We start from the raw sequence: 17904 nt of genomic DNA, 5'->3' as shown, positions 1-17904 counted from the left end.
GTAATGACATAGGGGACATCTGGGCAGATGGACGGCTAGAGGCCCTATTAACCAAAGTGGTGGACCGAGCCCTAGCACAGCGCTCCACCCACCACGACCAGGGGCCCTCCATCTCAGCCATGCCACACTCGGAACTCCCCTCAGAGTCCTCAGGCATTCAGGAACCCGTCTCCCCGGCCCAGTCCTCCATGAGTGGTTATTCTTCACCACAAGATGAGGATCAACCTGGGATCTCTATGTCAGAGGATGAGGAACTTCCCCCTGAGCCCCCCTCAGGGGGATTATTTACTCCCAACCGCTTCCTCACGATACTACGCAAGGCCACAGCCATTGCGGACATGGGGACGGATCAGTTTTCTCAGCCGCAAGCGACACCGGCCACCACATCCAGACCCGTATTCGTAGAAAAGGTGACAACGCAACACCATATACCTTGCCCCGCCATTTTCCTGAAAGGGATCAAGAAGCCATGGGACTCTCCCGCTTCCTTCCCATCAGTGAGTGGTACGGACAAAAATTATACAGCACTGCCACAGACCTCAATGAGGCCTTAGAAATTCCTAAAGTAGATGAAGCCTGGACCCCCTTGGTCTCCCAGACAGCCATGGCTGGGGACCTAGTGAAGGCCCTTAAGGCAGATGACAAAAAGTGGGAACAAGCCTTTCGCAAAACCCACCAGACAGCGGCATGGGCCATCAAAGCAGCCACCTCGGCCTCCTTTTTTGTCCGGGCCCCCCTCATCTGGTTGCAACAACTACAAACCATAGTTCCTATGGAGGACATACGAACACACCAGGACCTGGCTAAGATGGTAGCAGCCACGGAATACGCTGCAGACGCAACGTTCCAATCGGCCATTTTTTCATCAAGATCCATAGCATCCAACATAATTGCCAGGAGAATGCTATGGCTAAAACACTGGCAAGCTGACACCAAGGCTAAGTGGCGGCTAGCGACCGCCCCTTACTCAAGCAACGGTCTGTTTGGGGAGGCCTTGGACCCCTATCTTGTAGAGAACAAAGACAAGCGGAAGGTCATGGCCCACTTGAACAAAAGGTCAGACAAACGTACCACACCTTACTTTCGTAGGCAGTCCTTTCGCCAACCGACAACCACGCCTATCAGTCAGGCACCCAAGCCATTCACTCCCAGGCAGAACAAACCGTACGGCCGCCCCTACGACAGACCGGGGTTCCAGCCCAGACAACAAAACCAGTCGAGACGACCCTTTCGTGGAACGGGTCGTCCGTACCGGAAGACAAAATGACTCCTACATAGACCTACCCATTGGAGGAAGACTAGCTCACTTCTTCCACCAGTGGGAGCAGACCTCCACGGACAACTGGGTACTACAAACCATCCAGTCCGGGCTGTCCCTGGAGTTCCTGGTCACACCCCCAGACCGACTCATCAACTGCTCGGTCTCCAGGAACCCCACCAAACGCAAACTCATGCAGGAGGCCATCCAACACCTGTTGGACATTCAAGCAATAGAACCGGTCCCAGCAGAATACAGAGGCAGAGGATTTTACTCCATCCTCTTTGTGGTTCCAAAGACTTCAGGAGGATGGAGGGCAATCCTGGACCTAAAAAACATCAACCGCTACATCACATACAAAAAATTCAAGATGCAATCCCTTCAGTCCATCCTGGGAAGCATCAGAGAAGGAGACTTCCTGGCATCGATAGACCTCACGGAAGCCTACCTTCACATCCCCATCCACCCAAACCACCGCCGGTTCCTACGTTTCTGTTACGGGGGAAAACACTTCCAATACAGAGCTCTCCCCTTCGGTCTATCTTCGGCACCCAGGGTATTTACCAAGATACTAGCAGCGGTAGCCGCCAAACTGAGAAAAATCCCAATACGCGTCCAATGTTACCTAGACGACATACTAATCCAAGCAACATCCCTACAGACAGCTCAGGCGGCCGTAAGGACCGTCATTCGCGTCCTCCAATTACACGGATTCTCAGTAAACTTTCAGAAGAGCCAGACAGTTCCCTCGTCCAGGCTGCTGCATCTGGGGGCCATGATAGACACAACCAACTGTATGGTCTATCTCTCCAAGACCGGGTGGCCGGCATCAGGGAACTGGCTCGCTGGGTTCACAGGCAACGTTCAGTTCCGATACTAACACTTTCCCAAGTTATTGGGCAAGATGGTATCGGCCATAGCCATTGTACCCTGGGCCAGGCTCCACCTACGGGAACTACAGTGGTTTCTGCTCCCGTACCAACGGCAGAACACCAACGCATCCAACCACCTAGTCAGGGTCACGGCACAAATCCGCAGGGCGCTACGCTGGTGGTGCTCTCGGGCCGTGACCAAGGGGTCACCCTTCAAGGAACCAGTCAGAGTTACCATCACTACAGACGCCAGTCTGTATGGTTGGGGAGCCCATCTGGACTCCCAGTTTGTACAGGGACGTTGGTCCGCCACGGATCTGAGAAATAACATCAACTGGCTAGAACTCAGGGCTATCCACCTAGCCTTGCAACAATTCAAAGACAGACTCAGAGGCCACCACGTTCTAGTCCTAACAGACAACGTAGCAGCCAAGGCGCACATCAATCGGCAGGGGGGGACCAGATCAAAAACCCTGATGACAGAGTCACGACTCCTATTCAGCTGGGTAGAGCCCAATCTGAAGTCACTAAAAGCGGAACACATATCGGGGGTCAACAACCAGCAAGCGGACTTCCTAAGCCGCACCACAGTGGACCCTTCGGAGTGGGGGCTACACCCGAACTTGTTTTTAGACATCTCCCGCAAGTTCGGGTACCCGATCCTCGATCTGTTCGCATCATCAGACAATGCCCAGCTCCCCAGATTTTACTCTCGTTACTTCAACCCGCGAGCAGAGGGGACGGACGCTCTGAGAACTCAGTGGCCTCAGGGTCTGCTTTATGCCTTTCCCCCACTACCACTCATACCGGCGGTCATCTGAAAGCTGATTCAGGAGCGGGCAGAAGTGATCCTAGTAGCACCATATTGGCCACAGAGACCGTGGTTCGCCGACCTGATGAACCTGTCTCAGTCGCCCCCATGGATCATTCCCCCTCATCAAGTGTCCCTACACCAGGGAACCATCAGTCACCCGGAACCCCAATGGTTACAACTGACCGCCTGGCACTGGAGCGCCAGATAATGGCACAGGAACTATTCTCTCCCGGGGCCATTACCATAATTCAAGCTTCACGCCGTCCGGCAACAAACCGCATTTATGACTCCACTTGGAAAAATTTTTGCCTTTGGTGCAGGGAACGGCAGTTTGACTTACACAAAATCTACATCCCTCAGATAGTAGATTACCTCTTGGAGGGACTAGACAGAGGCCTCGCCCCCGCGACCATCCGCAGGCAAGTGGCGGCCTTGTCCACCCTCCTCACCTGCACGGATTCGGTTCCCTTAGCTCACCACCCCAGGATCCGCGCATTTATCAAGGGCGCCTATAACACCAGACCTCCAGTAATTCACAGGTACCCGTCCTGGGAACTACCGCGAGTCCTTCACGCACTCACTCGGTCACCATTTGAACCATTGGCGACCGTTCCTTGCGACACCTGTCGCTAAAGGTGGCGTTCCTGATTGCCATCACATCGGCCAGACGAATTTCGGAACTGGCCGCACTGTCAGTCAGAAACGACCTATGCATTTTCCACAAGGACAGGGTGGTCCTTAGGTTAGATCCTGCCTTCATACCGAAGTTGAATTCACTCTTTCACAGGACACAGGAAGTAATTCTCCCAAACTTCTGTCCAAATCCAACACATGACCGGGAGCGGCAGTGGCATACATTGGACGTCCGCAGAGCCTTGCGGCGTTATATAAAGAGTACAGAACCCTTCCGCAAATCGGAGGCCCTATTTGTGTCCTTCCAAGCGGGCACCTTGGGGCGGAAAGTTTCCGCGGGCACCATTGGAAGGTGGATCCGAAGCTATATCGCAGAAGCTTACAATGTATCATCCCTGCCGCCCCCAAGTCATCTCACAGCCCATTCCACCCGAAGCGCTGCAACTTCGGCGGCATGGGCTACCCAGGCGTCAATCGAGGAAGTTTGCAGGGCCGCGACATGGTCCTCGCCTTCCCCGTTTATACGACACTACAAGATAGAACGCTTTGCATCGGCGGACGCCTCCTTTGGTAGGAGGGTCCTCCAGCAAGTTGTCTCAGAGATCAATCTACTGGCCTTATCTGTTTCCCACCCCTTGGGACAGTGAGGCTTTGGTACGTCCCATCCGTGGATTATCCATCTCCTGTACTGGAGAAGGGGCGTTGGTCTTACCTGAACGCCTTTTCTCAGTACGGAGATGGATAATCCACACCCCCCCCAAGGCCAGCAGGCCGCTAGTAGGGAGCTGAGAGCCAATACCTCGTCAATCATCAGCCAATTCGCCCTCGTTAAGAATGGACTCCACAGGAAGTGGGGGCGTGTCAAGCTTTGGCTACTTGGTCTCAAGAGCAGGCAGACAGAGAAAACCCATCCATGGATTATCCATCTCCGTACTGAGAAAAGGCGTTCAGGTAAGACCAATGCCCCTTCCGATGGTCTTAGGCAACTCCTATGAAAGGGTCGTTCGACCCCCAAAGGGGTCGCAACCCACAGGTTGAGAACTGCTGTACTAGTGGAAAATAACATGTATCAACCACTGGTAGACCTTTAGATTCCCCATATACCTTAAGAGAAGATTGTTTATCATGTATATTCTTGTTTCAGTGCTTCCTCTGACTCCAAAGGCAGTACAGGAGAACCATTCTTTCCCATCCTTCTCTATTTCCTCACCATCAGAAGCAAAATGTCAAGGTTTTTCCATGTCTTGTTCTATATCCATCATTTTAAGACACATTCTCATAGCAGTTTTTCACTTTATTTCCATCCCTTTAACAACTGTCTTAGAATGTTGTTAAACCAAAACCAAACCCACTTGGTTCCAATCTGTCCAAAAGCGAAAAATAATTTGCTATTTGAGAGGAGCAGTGAGGCAAGCATTCAAAGCTGGTTATTTATATAAACAGAAGAAATCAAAATGGGCAGATTTTTTTTAACAGATTGTGTAATTGACTAGACTAGAGGCTTCAGTACTAGGATTCTTTGCATCTTAACAGCCACTGGATTTTTTTCAAGCAGATGAAGCATGGACAGGATATGAATGAAACGTATAGAAGGAGTAGCAGTACCTCTTTGGCTAGAGTAAGAGATGACATTTTTGTTAATAGTGGCAATTTCAAGCATGATGTTGAATTATGTTCTATGCATCCCCCTACTGATCAACTAATTGAGTTATGCTGCTCTCTGGCTAATCTCAGTGTTTTAAGGCCAGCAGAAGTAAAAATGATTTGGGGTTGACTTCAAACTACTTCAGAGAGTGGAAATGGTAGAGTAATATTGTGGAAGTTCCCCTTATCTATATTCCTTTAACAAGAACTTATGTTACATCTCATGACCTCAGTATGTTTGGCTTAATCCCAACCCTTTCTCCATGCAGTAATGATAATGATATAAATATATGTAAACTTCCCCAGGTCCCTAGAAGGCCTATGACTATTTCTGGCGACTGACACCTAATGATGAGACTACACTTTCACTTCCCCAAAACTTGGTGTCAACGGCTGAGTTGTGGTATACTGCTGGAGGCGGTATTTGTCACATTGTTGACAAACATGAAATATATTGTCAGTGATCCTTTCTCCTTCAACCAAGAAACTAAATTTGATATCATTTAGTGTAATTAAAATTTAAGTAATTCAATATATATTTTAATACAAATGTTATTAAAAGTCTTAAGAACAATAATATGAACTATAACAAACTAAATTGGAGCAGAAAAAGTGAAAAATAAAATAAATAAATAAATAAAAGTGCAATAAGAAGATAGATGTAAATAGACTTCCGGTGGATTTTGCGTGCGTGATGGCGGCTACTTTGTAGCCGTCCTCCTGGGTAAGTGTAAGAACCGCTATGAACAGCAGATATCAGCTGTTCAGCGGTTCAAAATCCCCCTCCCGGGCAAAGGGGGGGGGGTAGAGAGTGTCTGAATAGTGGTAGAGCCTCTTTCGCACCCCCCAAGTTTTTTTTGGGGGGGGGTGAAAGGAGTGCTCCCACGGAGTTCAGACTTGTCTCCGCTTCCCAGCTGTTTTTGTCCTCAGGGACAAAACGAGCCGCCGCAAACACCTCCGTGCTTAAAGAGAAATGGTGAGTTTTTTTTTTTAAATGGACAGAGCTGAGTAGAGGATTTAGTTTTTGCTTTCTTTGACTTATTTGGATTTTAAGTTTTAAGATTTGTTTCTATTTTTATTCTCTCGTTTTATTTTTTTTCTTTGTTGAAAGGGAAAGTAAAATGGCGATCGGCAAACTCCTCGGTGTTTTTTTTTCTGGAAGTTAGAATGCTGACCGGCAGGCTTTTTGGTGTTTTTCTTTCTTTCCTTTCCCGTTCTCTTTTTATTTCCTTATGATTGGAATGGTTGTTTTTGGTATCTATAAGTATTTTTTTTGGAACGGACTTTTTTTATTTAATTATTTTTTTTTTCCCCTTCTCCCTTTTTTTTCCTTTGAACTCCCCTTTTTTTTTTTATTGTAATGACCCTTTTTTGAAGGACTTTTTTTCTGTTTAATTTTTTGTAATTTTTAAGAAGGAGTAAAACTTTTTTTTAATTCTTTTTATCTTCCTTTTTTTCCCTTTTTTCTTTTTATTATAATGACCTTCTTTGGAGGGAGTTATATTTTTGAAGGAATTTTTATAATTGCTTAAGAAGGACTAAAGGTTTTTCTTTAAGATGGCTCCAAAGCGTCCAGGGATTTCTACAGTTTCTAAATCAACAGTTTCACCCTCTTCTGGGGGTCAGCTAATAACTATGAAGGACTTGCAAGACATGATGGGAGATGTTATAATTCAAATTAGGGCAGAAATGAAAAAGATTTTCGAGGAAAACAATAAGATCTTGAGACAAGATTTTGTTTTGGCTTTAGAAGGTGTTGCTTCTGTTCTTGAAAAGGTGAACTCCCATGTGGAAGAGGTAGCTGAAAAAGTGGACATAATGGAGGGGAAAATTGAAAGTATGGAAAAAGAAAGGGAAAATGAGATTCTTATGCTTCAATATGGACAAATGGAATATGCCTTAAGAATTAGAGGCCTGGGAGAGTCTTTGCAAGGAGATCTGAAGGAGATGGGTGCAAAGGACTTTGCATTGATTTTGAATAAAGAAAAAGAGGGAATACTTAATGAAATTGAAAAATTATTTAGGGTTAACTCTGTGGTGGCAGCACAGAAGAATCTGCCAAGAGATGTGGTAATTTACTTTGGTAAAAGATCTTTACGCAATGAAATTGTGCAAGCCTATTATAAGGAGAGATTTCAAATTGCTTCACAAGATGTTATAATTTTTAAAGAGATCCCATCTAAAATTTTAAGAAGAAGAAAGGAGTTTGCTTTTTTAGCAAATGAACTTAAAAAGAGAAAAATTTCATTCAGATGGGATGTTCCGATTGGAATGGTGGTGAATTACCTGGGGAAATGTTATAGACTTAATACTGTTTTTCAAGCAAAAGATTTTTATACTTCGGTCCTGGGGGTATGTGCATCGCCATCAATTAAGTTTAAAGCTTTGGAAGAAAAGAATGTAGAATCACAGTTTGAAGAGCCTATATTTATGAAAACTGGAGAATCTTTGTGTGAGAGGCCTCACCAAGTCCAGGTTGAGGAGCAGAAGACAACTTGTGCAGTATATAATCCCAAAGAAAAGCAGCAACAGAAGAAGGTTAAGGAAGTTTCATATTTAGTGGTTTCTGAATCTCTGGGAGATGTTAGACCTACAAATTCTTTGGAGCAATCTTTAAGGGTGGAATTGTTGCCTGAAATGGAAACTGGGAAATCTCAGTCTGAGGGGCATCAACAAGAGAGGAATGGGCAGAGGATAACTTGTACAACTTACAATTGTAAAGATCAATACAAGGAGGAATTTAAGGAACCCTTATTGGCTTCGGAGTCGATGGGAGATTCAGGAATTTTGGAGCAGTCTCCTAAGGCAGAACTTGCAGCATTTCTTACGAGTTTGATACAAGAATGGAGAAGGGAAATGGAAGAATTGAAGAATGGAGAATGGAAAAAACTGGAATGTGAATAATTAATAATATTAATATAATTGAGATTGATAAGGATGTAGTTTTTTACGGATGGAATTAGTTATTGGTGAAGATTGAAATGTATAATGTGTTTATTAACTTTGTTGTTTTAAGTTTTGAACCTTTAATGATAATATTGTTTAAATTTGTGTTTTGAAGGGATTATAATTTGCTTATTTTAGTGAGTGGATTCTAATATTTTAAATTTTAAAAATTTGTGGTTTTGGAGGGAGTTTATATAGAGTGATGATTGTATTTAGATTTGTTTAGGATTTAAAAGTGTTTTTAGTTTTTAAATATTATTATTAATATTTTTAAGACAAAATAATTTGTTTAATTAAATGTGCTGAGATTTGTTTAGGACTTATAGGTTTTTTAAGTTTTTGTTTTTTTTTTTTTTCTTTTTGGATAGGAGAGAAGATTATGAAGATTGAAGGAAATATGTACTTACTTTAAGTTCTTTAAGAGTATTTAGCTTTAATGGTATAAAAAAGATTTGTATGTTTATTTTTTCGTTTTAGGATAAAGAAAGAGGGAGAAATTAGATTTTATATTATAGATATAGATATTCAAAGAAAGTAATGTTTAAATTTGTGTTTTTGGAGGGAGCTTATATAGAATGATGATTGTATTTAAATTTGTTTAGGTTTTAAAAGTGTTTTAAGTTTTTTTTTTAATTAAGCCTGTACTCAGCTCTGGGAAGTCCAGGGGAGGGTTTGGGAGGTTGGGAAGGGGGGGGGTTGAGGTAGGGGGGGGTATGGGAAGGGGATTTGTTTTTGTAAAATGTAAAAATTTTCAATAAAAAAAAAAAAAAAAAAAAAAAAAAAAAAAAAGAAGATAGATGTAAATAGAAAAAATTAACCAACAAGAAATATTACATTTTTTTAACTTTTATTGTCAATTTTTTACTGTGGACACACTGGCATACATTAAAAATGAAATTCTGTTTCCTGCTCTCAAAAGTGTACACATACATAACACACATTGTACATATATATAACACACATGTTACAATCTCAAGAGAAGTTTTATAAAAAGATGTATTATAGAATAACAAAGTTGGAAGGGACCTTGGAGATCTAGTCCAGCCTGCTGCTTGAACAGCAGATGCTATATCAGGGATGTCAAACTTGCGGCCCACGGGCTGGATGTGTCATGCCGAAACCATGCCCACCCCTTGCCGGTAATAGAAAAAAAGTTGCAATACGTTGCAACAGGTCACGTGATGTTGCGAGTTTGACACCCCGCCCTATACCATTCCAAACAATGGCTGTCCAATCTCTTCTTGAGAACTCCAGTGACTGAGCACCCACAACTTTTGGAGGCAAGCTGTTCAGTTGATTAATTGTTCTCACTATCAGGAAATTTCTCCTTAGTTCTAGTTGGGATCTCTCTTTAATGATCTTCCATCTGTTACTTCTTGTCTGTCAGCTGCTTTGGATACTAGATTGACTCCCCCTTCTCTGTGACAGCCCCTCAAGTACATATTATATCACCCTAGTCTTCTTTGATAGACTAGAGCATTCCTAATTCCTGCAACAAATCATCCCTTGTTTAGCCTCCAGACCCCTTAACATCTTTATTGCACTTTCCTGCACTATTTCTAGATCATTTCTAGGACCTAGTGTCTTTTTTTGTATCGTCGTGACCAGACTTGGATATAATATTCCAGTTATGGTCTTACTAATGCAGTATAAAGCAATATTATCGCATAATCCTGTTGCTAGACTGTGGGGGAGGGGGGTTGGCAGCTGTAACACACAGCTGGCTCATACTTAAGTGATTATCTACTAGGAAACTTAGATCTCTCACAGTCACTATTGTTGAGCCGGGTACAGCCCATTCTATACTATACTACTATATTATACTACTTTTCTTCCCTAAGTGTAAGATTTTACTTTCATCACACTGAATTGTGTTTTGTTGGATAGGGCCCAATGTTCAAGTCTATCAAGAGCCTTCTGTATCTTGAATCTTTCTTTTAAAGTGTTGACTATTTCTCCCATATTGGTGTTGTCTGCAAATTTGATTAGATCCCTTTCTATTCCCTTGTCTATATCATTTATGAAGATATTAAAAAGAACTGGGCCTAAGACAGAACCTTGAGGTACTCCACAGCATGCTTTCCTCCATTTAGATGTAGATCCACTGAGGATGACACATTGAGTGTGGTTGGTCAGCCAGTTACAAACCCATCTGGTGGTGTCTATCCCACAGTTTTCTATCTTACCAAGATTGTGGTCTACTCTGTCAAATGCCTTAATAAAGTCAAAGTGAACTACATCTACAACATTTCCCTAATTTAGTCACCTTGTAAAATAAGGCAGTAAGGTTTGTGTGGCATGATCTGTTTTTTAACAAATCTAGATTGGCTTCTAGTTATCACTTTGCTTGTTTCTAGATGCTTGCAAATCCACTACTTGATTATCTTGTGTATATTATACATGAAATCAGAGAAACTACCTAGATCAGTGATGTCAAACTGCTGGCCTGCAGGCTGGATGCATCATAGTAAAACCGTGCCCACCTCATTGCCAGCAATGGCAAAAAAAATCACGATATGTCGCAACACGTCACGCGACATTGCGAGTTTGACACCTCTGACCTAGATGTATAAAGGCACTTCAAATGTATGCTGAAAATGTGAACAATTAGCTTGGCAAACAAGTCAAAAAGTTAAAATGTGGTCCAAATAAACTTACAGGATTTTAAAGACCAATATTCAAAAGAAGCCAGAATTTTTTTTTTTAGGATTAATAAATAAACAGGAAAGAAAGACTATGGAAGATTATTTCAATATATGATACTGTGTCAAGAATACTATATGCATAGAAATGGAAAGATTCAGCTATGGAGAAATAATTACTGAAAGTGATAGAATTTACTGAACTAGATAATTTCTTCAATTAGAGAAAAGATATTATCTACATTATTGGTGATTGGAAGCCTCTTAAGGATTTTGTTGTATAAAAATGAAAAAAAAAACCCTTCTTGTTTAAAAGTTTTAATAAAAATTATATAAAGAAGAAAAAGAGCAAAGACAAGAAGAGATTCATATTCTTCATAGCAATTATAATACAATTATATTTTAACCTCTCTGTCAGGTGTAAAAAAACAGGTCCAGATGTGAAGGTTCAGTTAAATTGATTTATTGCTAAAGCCTAAGCACAGGATTCAATTAACAGTCACCACCTGGTTAGAATTAGAAAACAGGCAATGGAACTCAAGGGCTGTTGGACTTAATTCATTTGTGGCTGTGTAACAATTCTAGGCTGATCCCCCATTTCACTCTGTCCCCAAGTTCTGCAAATCCTACATCCTCTAAATTTATATCATGATTGTCATCTTTCCAAAATGTATCCTGTATGAAATTTCTACTCACCAATAAATGCAGACATTGTCTTTTTTTCTAATCAAAGAGGTTAGTTTATCCATCTGAGCAAGATCTGTCAATTTCACCAACCACTCCTCTATTGTGGACAATGTTGGATCTTTCCATCTTACAAGTAGTTCTTGAGTTACAATTAGGACCAGAATTTTGGTCATAAGTTGTTGTGATTGTAAGCTGAGGCACTACCTGACCGAACAATTGCTTTTACAAAGGTTGTTAAGTAAGTCACCTCATCGTTAAACAAACAGATAGGAACTTGGAGGTCTTCTAGTCCAACCCTCTGCTCAAGCAGGAGACCCTATACCATTTCAAACAAGTGACTGTCCAATCTCTTTTTAAAACCTCCAGTGATGGAGTATCCACAGCTTCGGAAGGCAAACCGTTCCATTGATTAATTGTTCTGTCAGGAAATTTCTCCTTAGTTCTAGGTTGGTTCTCTCTTTGATTAGTTTCCATCCATTGCTTCTTGTCCCGCCTTCAGGTGCTTTGGAGAACAAGTTCTTTGTGGCAGACTCTTAGATATTGGAACACTGCTATCATGTCAACCCTAGGCCTTCTTTTCATTAAACTAGACATACCCAATTCCTTCAACTGTTTTCTATCTGTTTTAGCCTCCAGCCCTCTAATCATCTTTATTGCTCTTCTCTGCACTCTTTCTAGAGTCTCAATTTTTTTTTATATTGTAACAACCAAAACTGAATGCAATACTCCCGTATGGTCTTACCAAGGCATTATAAAGTCGTACTAACACTTTGCATGATCTTGATTCTATTTCTATGTTAATGCAACCTAGGACTGAGATAACTTTTTGGTGATTGCAGCACACTGCTGGCTCATATTTAAGTGATTATCCGCTAGGACTCCCAGATTCCTCTCATAGTTGCTAGTGTTGAGCCAGGTACCACCTATTTTATACCTGTGCATTTGGGTTGTTGTTGTTGTTAACCTTACTTTTCTCACCATTGAATTTCATTTTGTTAGCTAGGACCCAGTGTTCAAATATCTCAAGATCCTTCTGTATCTTGAGCCTATCTTTTGGAGTATTGATTATTCCTGCCAGCTTGATGTTGTCTGCAAATTTCATGAGTTCCCCTTCTATTCCACCTGTTGAAAAAAATGATCATGTAATCATGTGACACTGCAAACAGTGATGGGATTCAAATATGTGAACAACCGGTTCTCTGGGTGGATGCCACTTCCGGAAGTCCATTCTGGGCCTGGGCAACAAAAAAGTAGCTACTGGTTCTGCCAAACTGGTGCGAACTGGCTGAATCCCATCACTGACTGCAACAGGTTGTTTTGGGAAACAGCCATCTAAGTTGGAAGGAGGAGTGAAGCAGGGACCCAACTTGGAATTGTTGCACAGCTGCAAAAGGCATAAGCTTGACCTCCCCCAGGATCCCTGAAGTCTTATCTGGTTGTTCCCAGGGAAAGGAAAGCTGCCTCAGGAGATTCTTGTAATATAGGCTCTGGTTGCTTGTGCTGACAAGTTGTAAATGCAAGCTGGTTGCCAAGTTCCCAAAATGTAATCACATGACTGAGGGGTTGGGATGGTATGGCAGTTGTAACTTTAAGGACAGGTCATAAGTAACTTTGAGTCCATCAAGGTTTTGAACAGTCATTTAGCAATTGGTCTTACATCAAGGACTGCCTATATAATCTTGCCACAGTAATCATATATTGATTGAGTAATCCCATCTTACATGACTGTTCTGTGTATCCATCAATCTTAAAAAGAAAAGTTCTGCTTTCATTTTAATATTCATCTTTAAGATTAATCTATATCAGTGTATGTATTTGAAACTGTTTTTTAAAGCTTTATTATATGTCCACCAAGAATATCACAATGTTCATTCATGTTCATATTTCCAACATATATTAAGATAAGATAAGATAAAATAAGAGAAGAGAAGATAACCTTTATTGTCATTTTTATACTGTGGGCACAATGGCACACATCAAAAATGAAATTTAGTTGCCAGCTCTCAAAGTGAAACACATACATGACACACACCTAAACATACTATGAACATCATATGTATAGACCCACATCCCTACATATACATAGCAAATAAATATTAAATATTGTCCATCTTGAATATATAATGGAAGGAGGAAGCTTGAGAGTTCGCAAGATTAATGCTGTATGGAATGAAACTCTGGCTGAATCTGGATGTTCTGCTTCGGATACCATGAAGCCTCCTCTCAGAAGGTAGCAAGGAAAACAGGTCGTTTTCTACATAATTTCTCTGGCATCATGTACTAATTATACATCATTTTATAAAAATTCTCTTTAATACAACGTAACTTTCAGCCATTTTAATCACACATTTTCCCATTGATCCATCTCTATGGTATAACCAAACTTCTTATCCTGCTTTATCCTACATCAGACATGTCAAACACAAGGCCTGGGGGGCGGATGCGGCCTGAGAAGTGGTTTCATGTGGCCCGCGAAGCCATCCTGGAAACAGTGAGGGAACGGTCCCCCTGCCTTGGCCCTGGCCCTGGCCGGCCGGGAGCCAATGTACAATTTTGTGGTGGCCATCTATGCTGAAATGCATTCAGTCTTCGCTCCACAAGGCCATCCAGAAACAGCAAGGAACCAGTTCCTGCCACATTGGCCCTACCCCCTGGGTGCATGCTGTGGAGGTGTCACCCTTTGTGAGGAATGAAGAAATGGACCATGCCTTGGCGCTTGCCCTGGTCCCATCCCCTTCTGCCAGAGACCCTCAGATCTGTCCCACTCCTGCCCAGGCACCCACAGGCACCCTTGGCGCGAACGATGTAGAGCTGGCCATGCCCACCCAGTAGGCCACACACACTCCATCCATGCGCACCCAGTAGGTTGCACCCCCCCCGGCCACACCCACCTGGCCCACCAAGGGCAATCACAATGCTGATGCGGCCCTCAATGAAATTGAGTTTGACACCCCTGTCCTACATTCTTTAATCTGGTTTTCCTTTCTTTCAATTTTCAACAAAAGTTTATACATTTTGGCAATTACATGTTCTTCATTGTCAGTATACAATTGTACCTCAAATTCTATTTGTTCCATACCATTCTTTTTGTCCATTCTGGATCTTTTTGATAACTGTAAATGAGAAAACCATTAACAACTATTTCCTTTAGCTATTCACTGCTCTTTTGATTGAATTTTAAATTTCCCTTGATGATTTTCCAATAATTTCTGGTATGTCAACCATTTGTCTTTACCTGCTGTTTCTCTTCTGTGGCATACTTCTTGAGCTGAGATCCACAGAGGTATTTTGGGACATGACTTAGCTATATATCTATACTATATTCTCAGTGTGGTATAGCTAATTAAATTGTTTTTAAAAATCCACATTTTAACTTCATCATATCATAGGTATCCATGCTATCCAAACCGCAGGTGATGATCCTCTAATTCTAAATATCTTATGTTTCTCAGCAGCATCCATTCTTTCACCCAGACCAACGACAAGTTGCAAAATAAATCTCAAATCTATTAAACTCAGTCCTCCTCTTTCTTTTACATCTTGTTAATTCCAAATCTCCTTTGTAAAATCTATGTTCCAGAAGGTTATTTCCTAAAATAGTTCCACTTTCTTTGAATCTAAAGTTGATTTCATTTATATGATGTCCCAGAATTGTGGTTGGGTTTCTTTTTCAGCCATAAGGTTCATTTGCTTTAGTTCACTTTGCAGTATATGGATTTTATAGGATTTAAAACGGTTACTGATCATGTTCATATCTACGATGACTTTAATCCAGAATATTTTCAAGATTATAAATACCAAAACAGCCTCCAGATGTTGTAGGAATGCACATTTCTCTCTGAAAGAACTCAAAAGTGCTAAAAATCCCAAGCGGAGATCTTTTACAGAAAAATACACCAAATGGCTTAGTAAACATGGTTCATTTGGCATTGTCTGAGTGTAACTGGATCTGCCAAAACCCACTAGCTGCATCAAGTACTGAGAGTATCCAAACACCTGCAAACTGTGGAAGAACATCAGTTGTAAAGAAAAGGATACGCATTTCTTTTTTGACAAACTTGTTCTGCTCTTTCTGGTCTGAGTTATGTACAGTATAAATGTGATTTGAAATGATTCAGAAAAAGTGCTCTGAACCTTGTGCAAGCATTTTTTTGCCATTTGTTTTATGAGGGCCATTATTTCAGAATTCTTTGCAAACTTGCAAAAAAGATGCTTTCAGGAATGCAAATACAAACACTTCCATTTTTCTTGAGTACCAATGATGTGTTGATTAATTGATTATTTCAAACCTTTCACACTGAATTATCCTCTGGATCTATTTTTTACCTTGGGCAGTAGTATAGATGATTCCATTGTGGCTCTATGGACTGCATATGGAATGGGTTCTTTTTTTAAACTACCTGCATGGGAGGAAACTTTAAGCTTTCCATTTCTTTGTCAGGCTCTACAACGAAATCTTCATATACACATACATGTTGCTTCTTGGCCTAGTGATGAGTATTATGTAGACCAGTGTTTCTCAACCTCAGCAACTTTAAGATATGTGGACTTCAAGGCCTTGAATTCCTCAGCCAATTGAAGAATTAATTAATTAAGCCAATGCTTGATTCAAATAATATTCCTGTCCAAAGGTCTGACCACAGAGTATATACATCTTAGATTCTGTTCCTCTGATTTTGGAACGGACTATAAAATACCCAAGGCAATATGTGATCTTCTTCTGGGGTCAAAGTTGGAAATAAAATGTTTTTGAAAACTTTTGCAGAAAGATTTTGTAGAAAGGTGAGTCAGGCTATTCCCCAAAGCGCCTGGAGGCAAGACAAGAAGCAACGGATGGAAACTAATCAAGGAGAGAAGCAACCTAGAACTAAAGAGAAACTTCCTGACAGTTAGAACAATTAACCAATGGAACAACCTGCCTCCAGAAACGGTGAATACTCCAACACTGGAAGTTTTTAAGAAGAGACTGGACAGCCATTTGTCCGATGATGATCTCCAAGGTCCCTTCCAACTACTTCTTCTTCTTCTTCTTCTTCTTCTTCTTCTTCTTCTTCTTCTTCTTCTTCTTCTTCTTCTTCTTCTTCTTCCTTCTTCTTCTTCTTCTTCTTCTTCTTCTTCTTCCTCTTCCTCTTCCTCTTCCTCTTCCTCTTCTTCTTCTTCTTCTTCTTCTTCTTCTTCTTCTTCTTCTTCTTATTATTATTATTATTATTATTATTATTAAATCAGTGACAAAAGTATCAACTTTAAGACACACTTCATATACACTGATTTGCAAAGATACTTTCCATAGTCTGGCAGAAAAATTAAGGGCATACAACTGCTCCTCAAATGAAGTGTTTTATGTTATCACTGTTTTTATTTTAATTAATTTCTCCTACCACTTTGGCACTATAGATAGCTGCAAAATATTCTGTTTATGAACGTTCTTCTTTCTCAGAAGAACGTTTCTGGCTTCTGTGCATGACTTCCCCAAAATGAGATTTCTAGTACTTCCTTCAGTACTAGTGTAGATTTACTGATTTTTTTTATTTATCAAATTTATTGACTGCCCTTCTTACCACGGGGTAACTCTGAAAAGTTCACAATATTAAAAGATGCCCTTGAGCATGGCACAAAGTTAGTCTGATGGGGTTTTTCCATTTATCTATAGCTTTCTTTGAATGTCCTTGATGGTTCAAAGATTGTTGTTATGTCCACTGCCCTGCTACAGCTAAAGCAGCTTTCATTCGTAACTTTTAGGATAAATCCTTCTGCAAAATACGATCTGCCTATCTGTAATAGTTTCATTTCTCTTGTCTCTCAACTCAGTTGTCTGTTTTCACCCACTTTTTAGATAGTTTTGGGCTTTTGTATGGATGGGGGGGGGTTGGGGGAGACAAAAGATTTTTTTTTTCATGAGAAAGAGTCATTGTTATCCGCAGCAGCAAAAATTTGCTGTTTACTCCTTTTGGTCCATGATAGAAATGAGGATGCATATCTGGATTCCTCCATTTGCCATCAGTTTGCTAGCAATGTTGGACTCAACAACTGCTTCCAGTTATACCATCTAGTAACCTACTGAAATCAGTCTGGTGGAAAAATACCAGGAGGCCAAGTCTCAAAAGTGAGAGGATTTTAAGTTTCATTTCATAGGAATCTCTATAGTTGCAACGTGGTTTACACTGTTGGCACTATTTTTGTTCTTTACAAACTGGCCTGAGAGTTAATTGCAAGTTAATTGCAATAACTAAATGTATAAACTGTTTGTCATCCTTCATCTGTTTTTTCAAGAAGATGGTCTCCTTCATCTGTGGGATCTAACCATAAATAGAATTGGCAGCTCTTTCTATTCACTTATTAGGATTGTATTTCACTACAGCGATGCATCAATTCAGATTCATTTACAGCTCATTGTAAACTTTTGATATT

This window comes from Crotalus tigris, unplaced genomic scaffold, assembly GCF_016545835.1.
Source record: "Crotalus tigris isolate CLP2741 ecotype Arizona unplaced genomic scaffold, ASM1654583v1 scf7180000024506.7606697, whole genome shotgun sequence".
In the NCBI taxonomy this organism is placed as follows: Eukaryota; Metazoa; Chordata; class Lepidosauria; order Squamata; family Viperidae; genus Crotalus; species Crotalus tigris.
Note: the sequence above shows the minus strand (reverse complement) of the source record.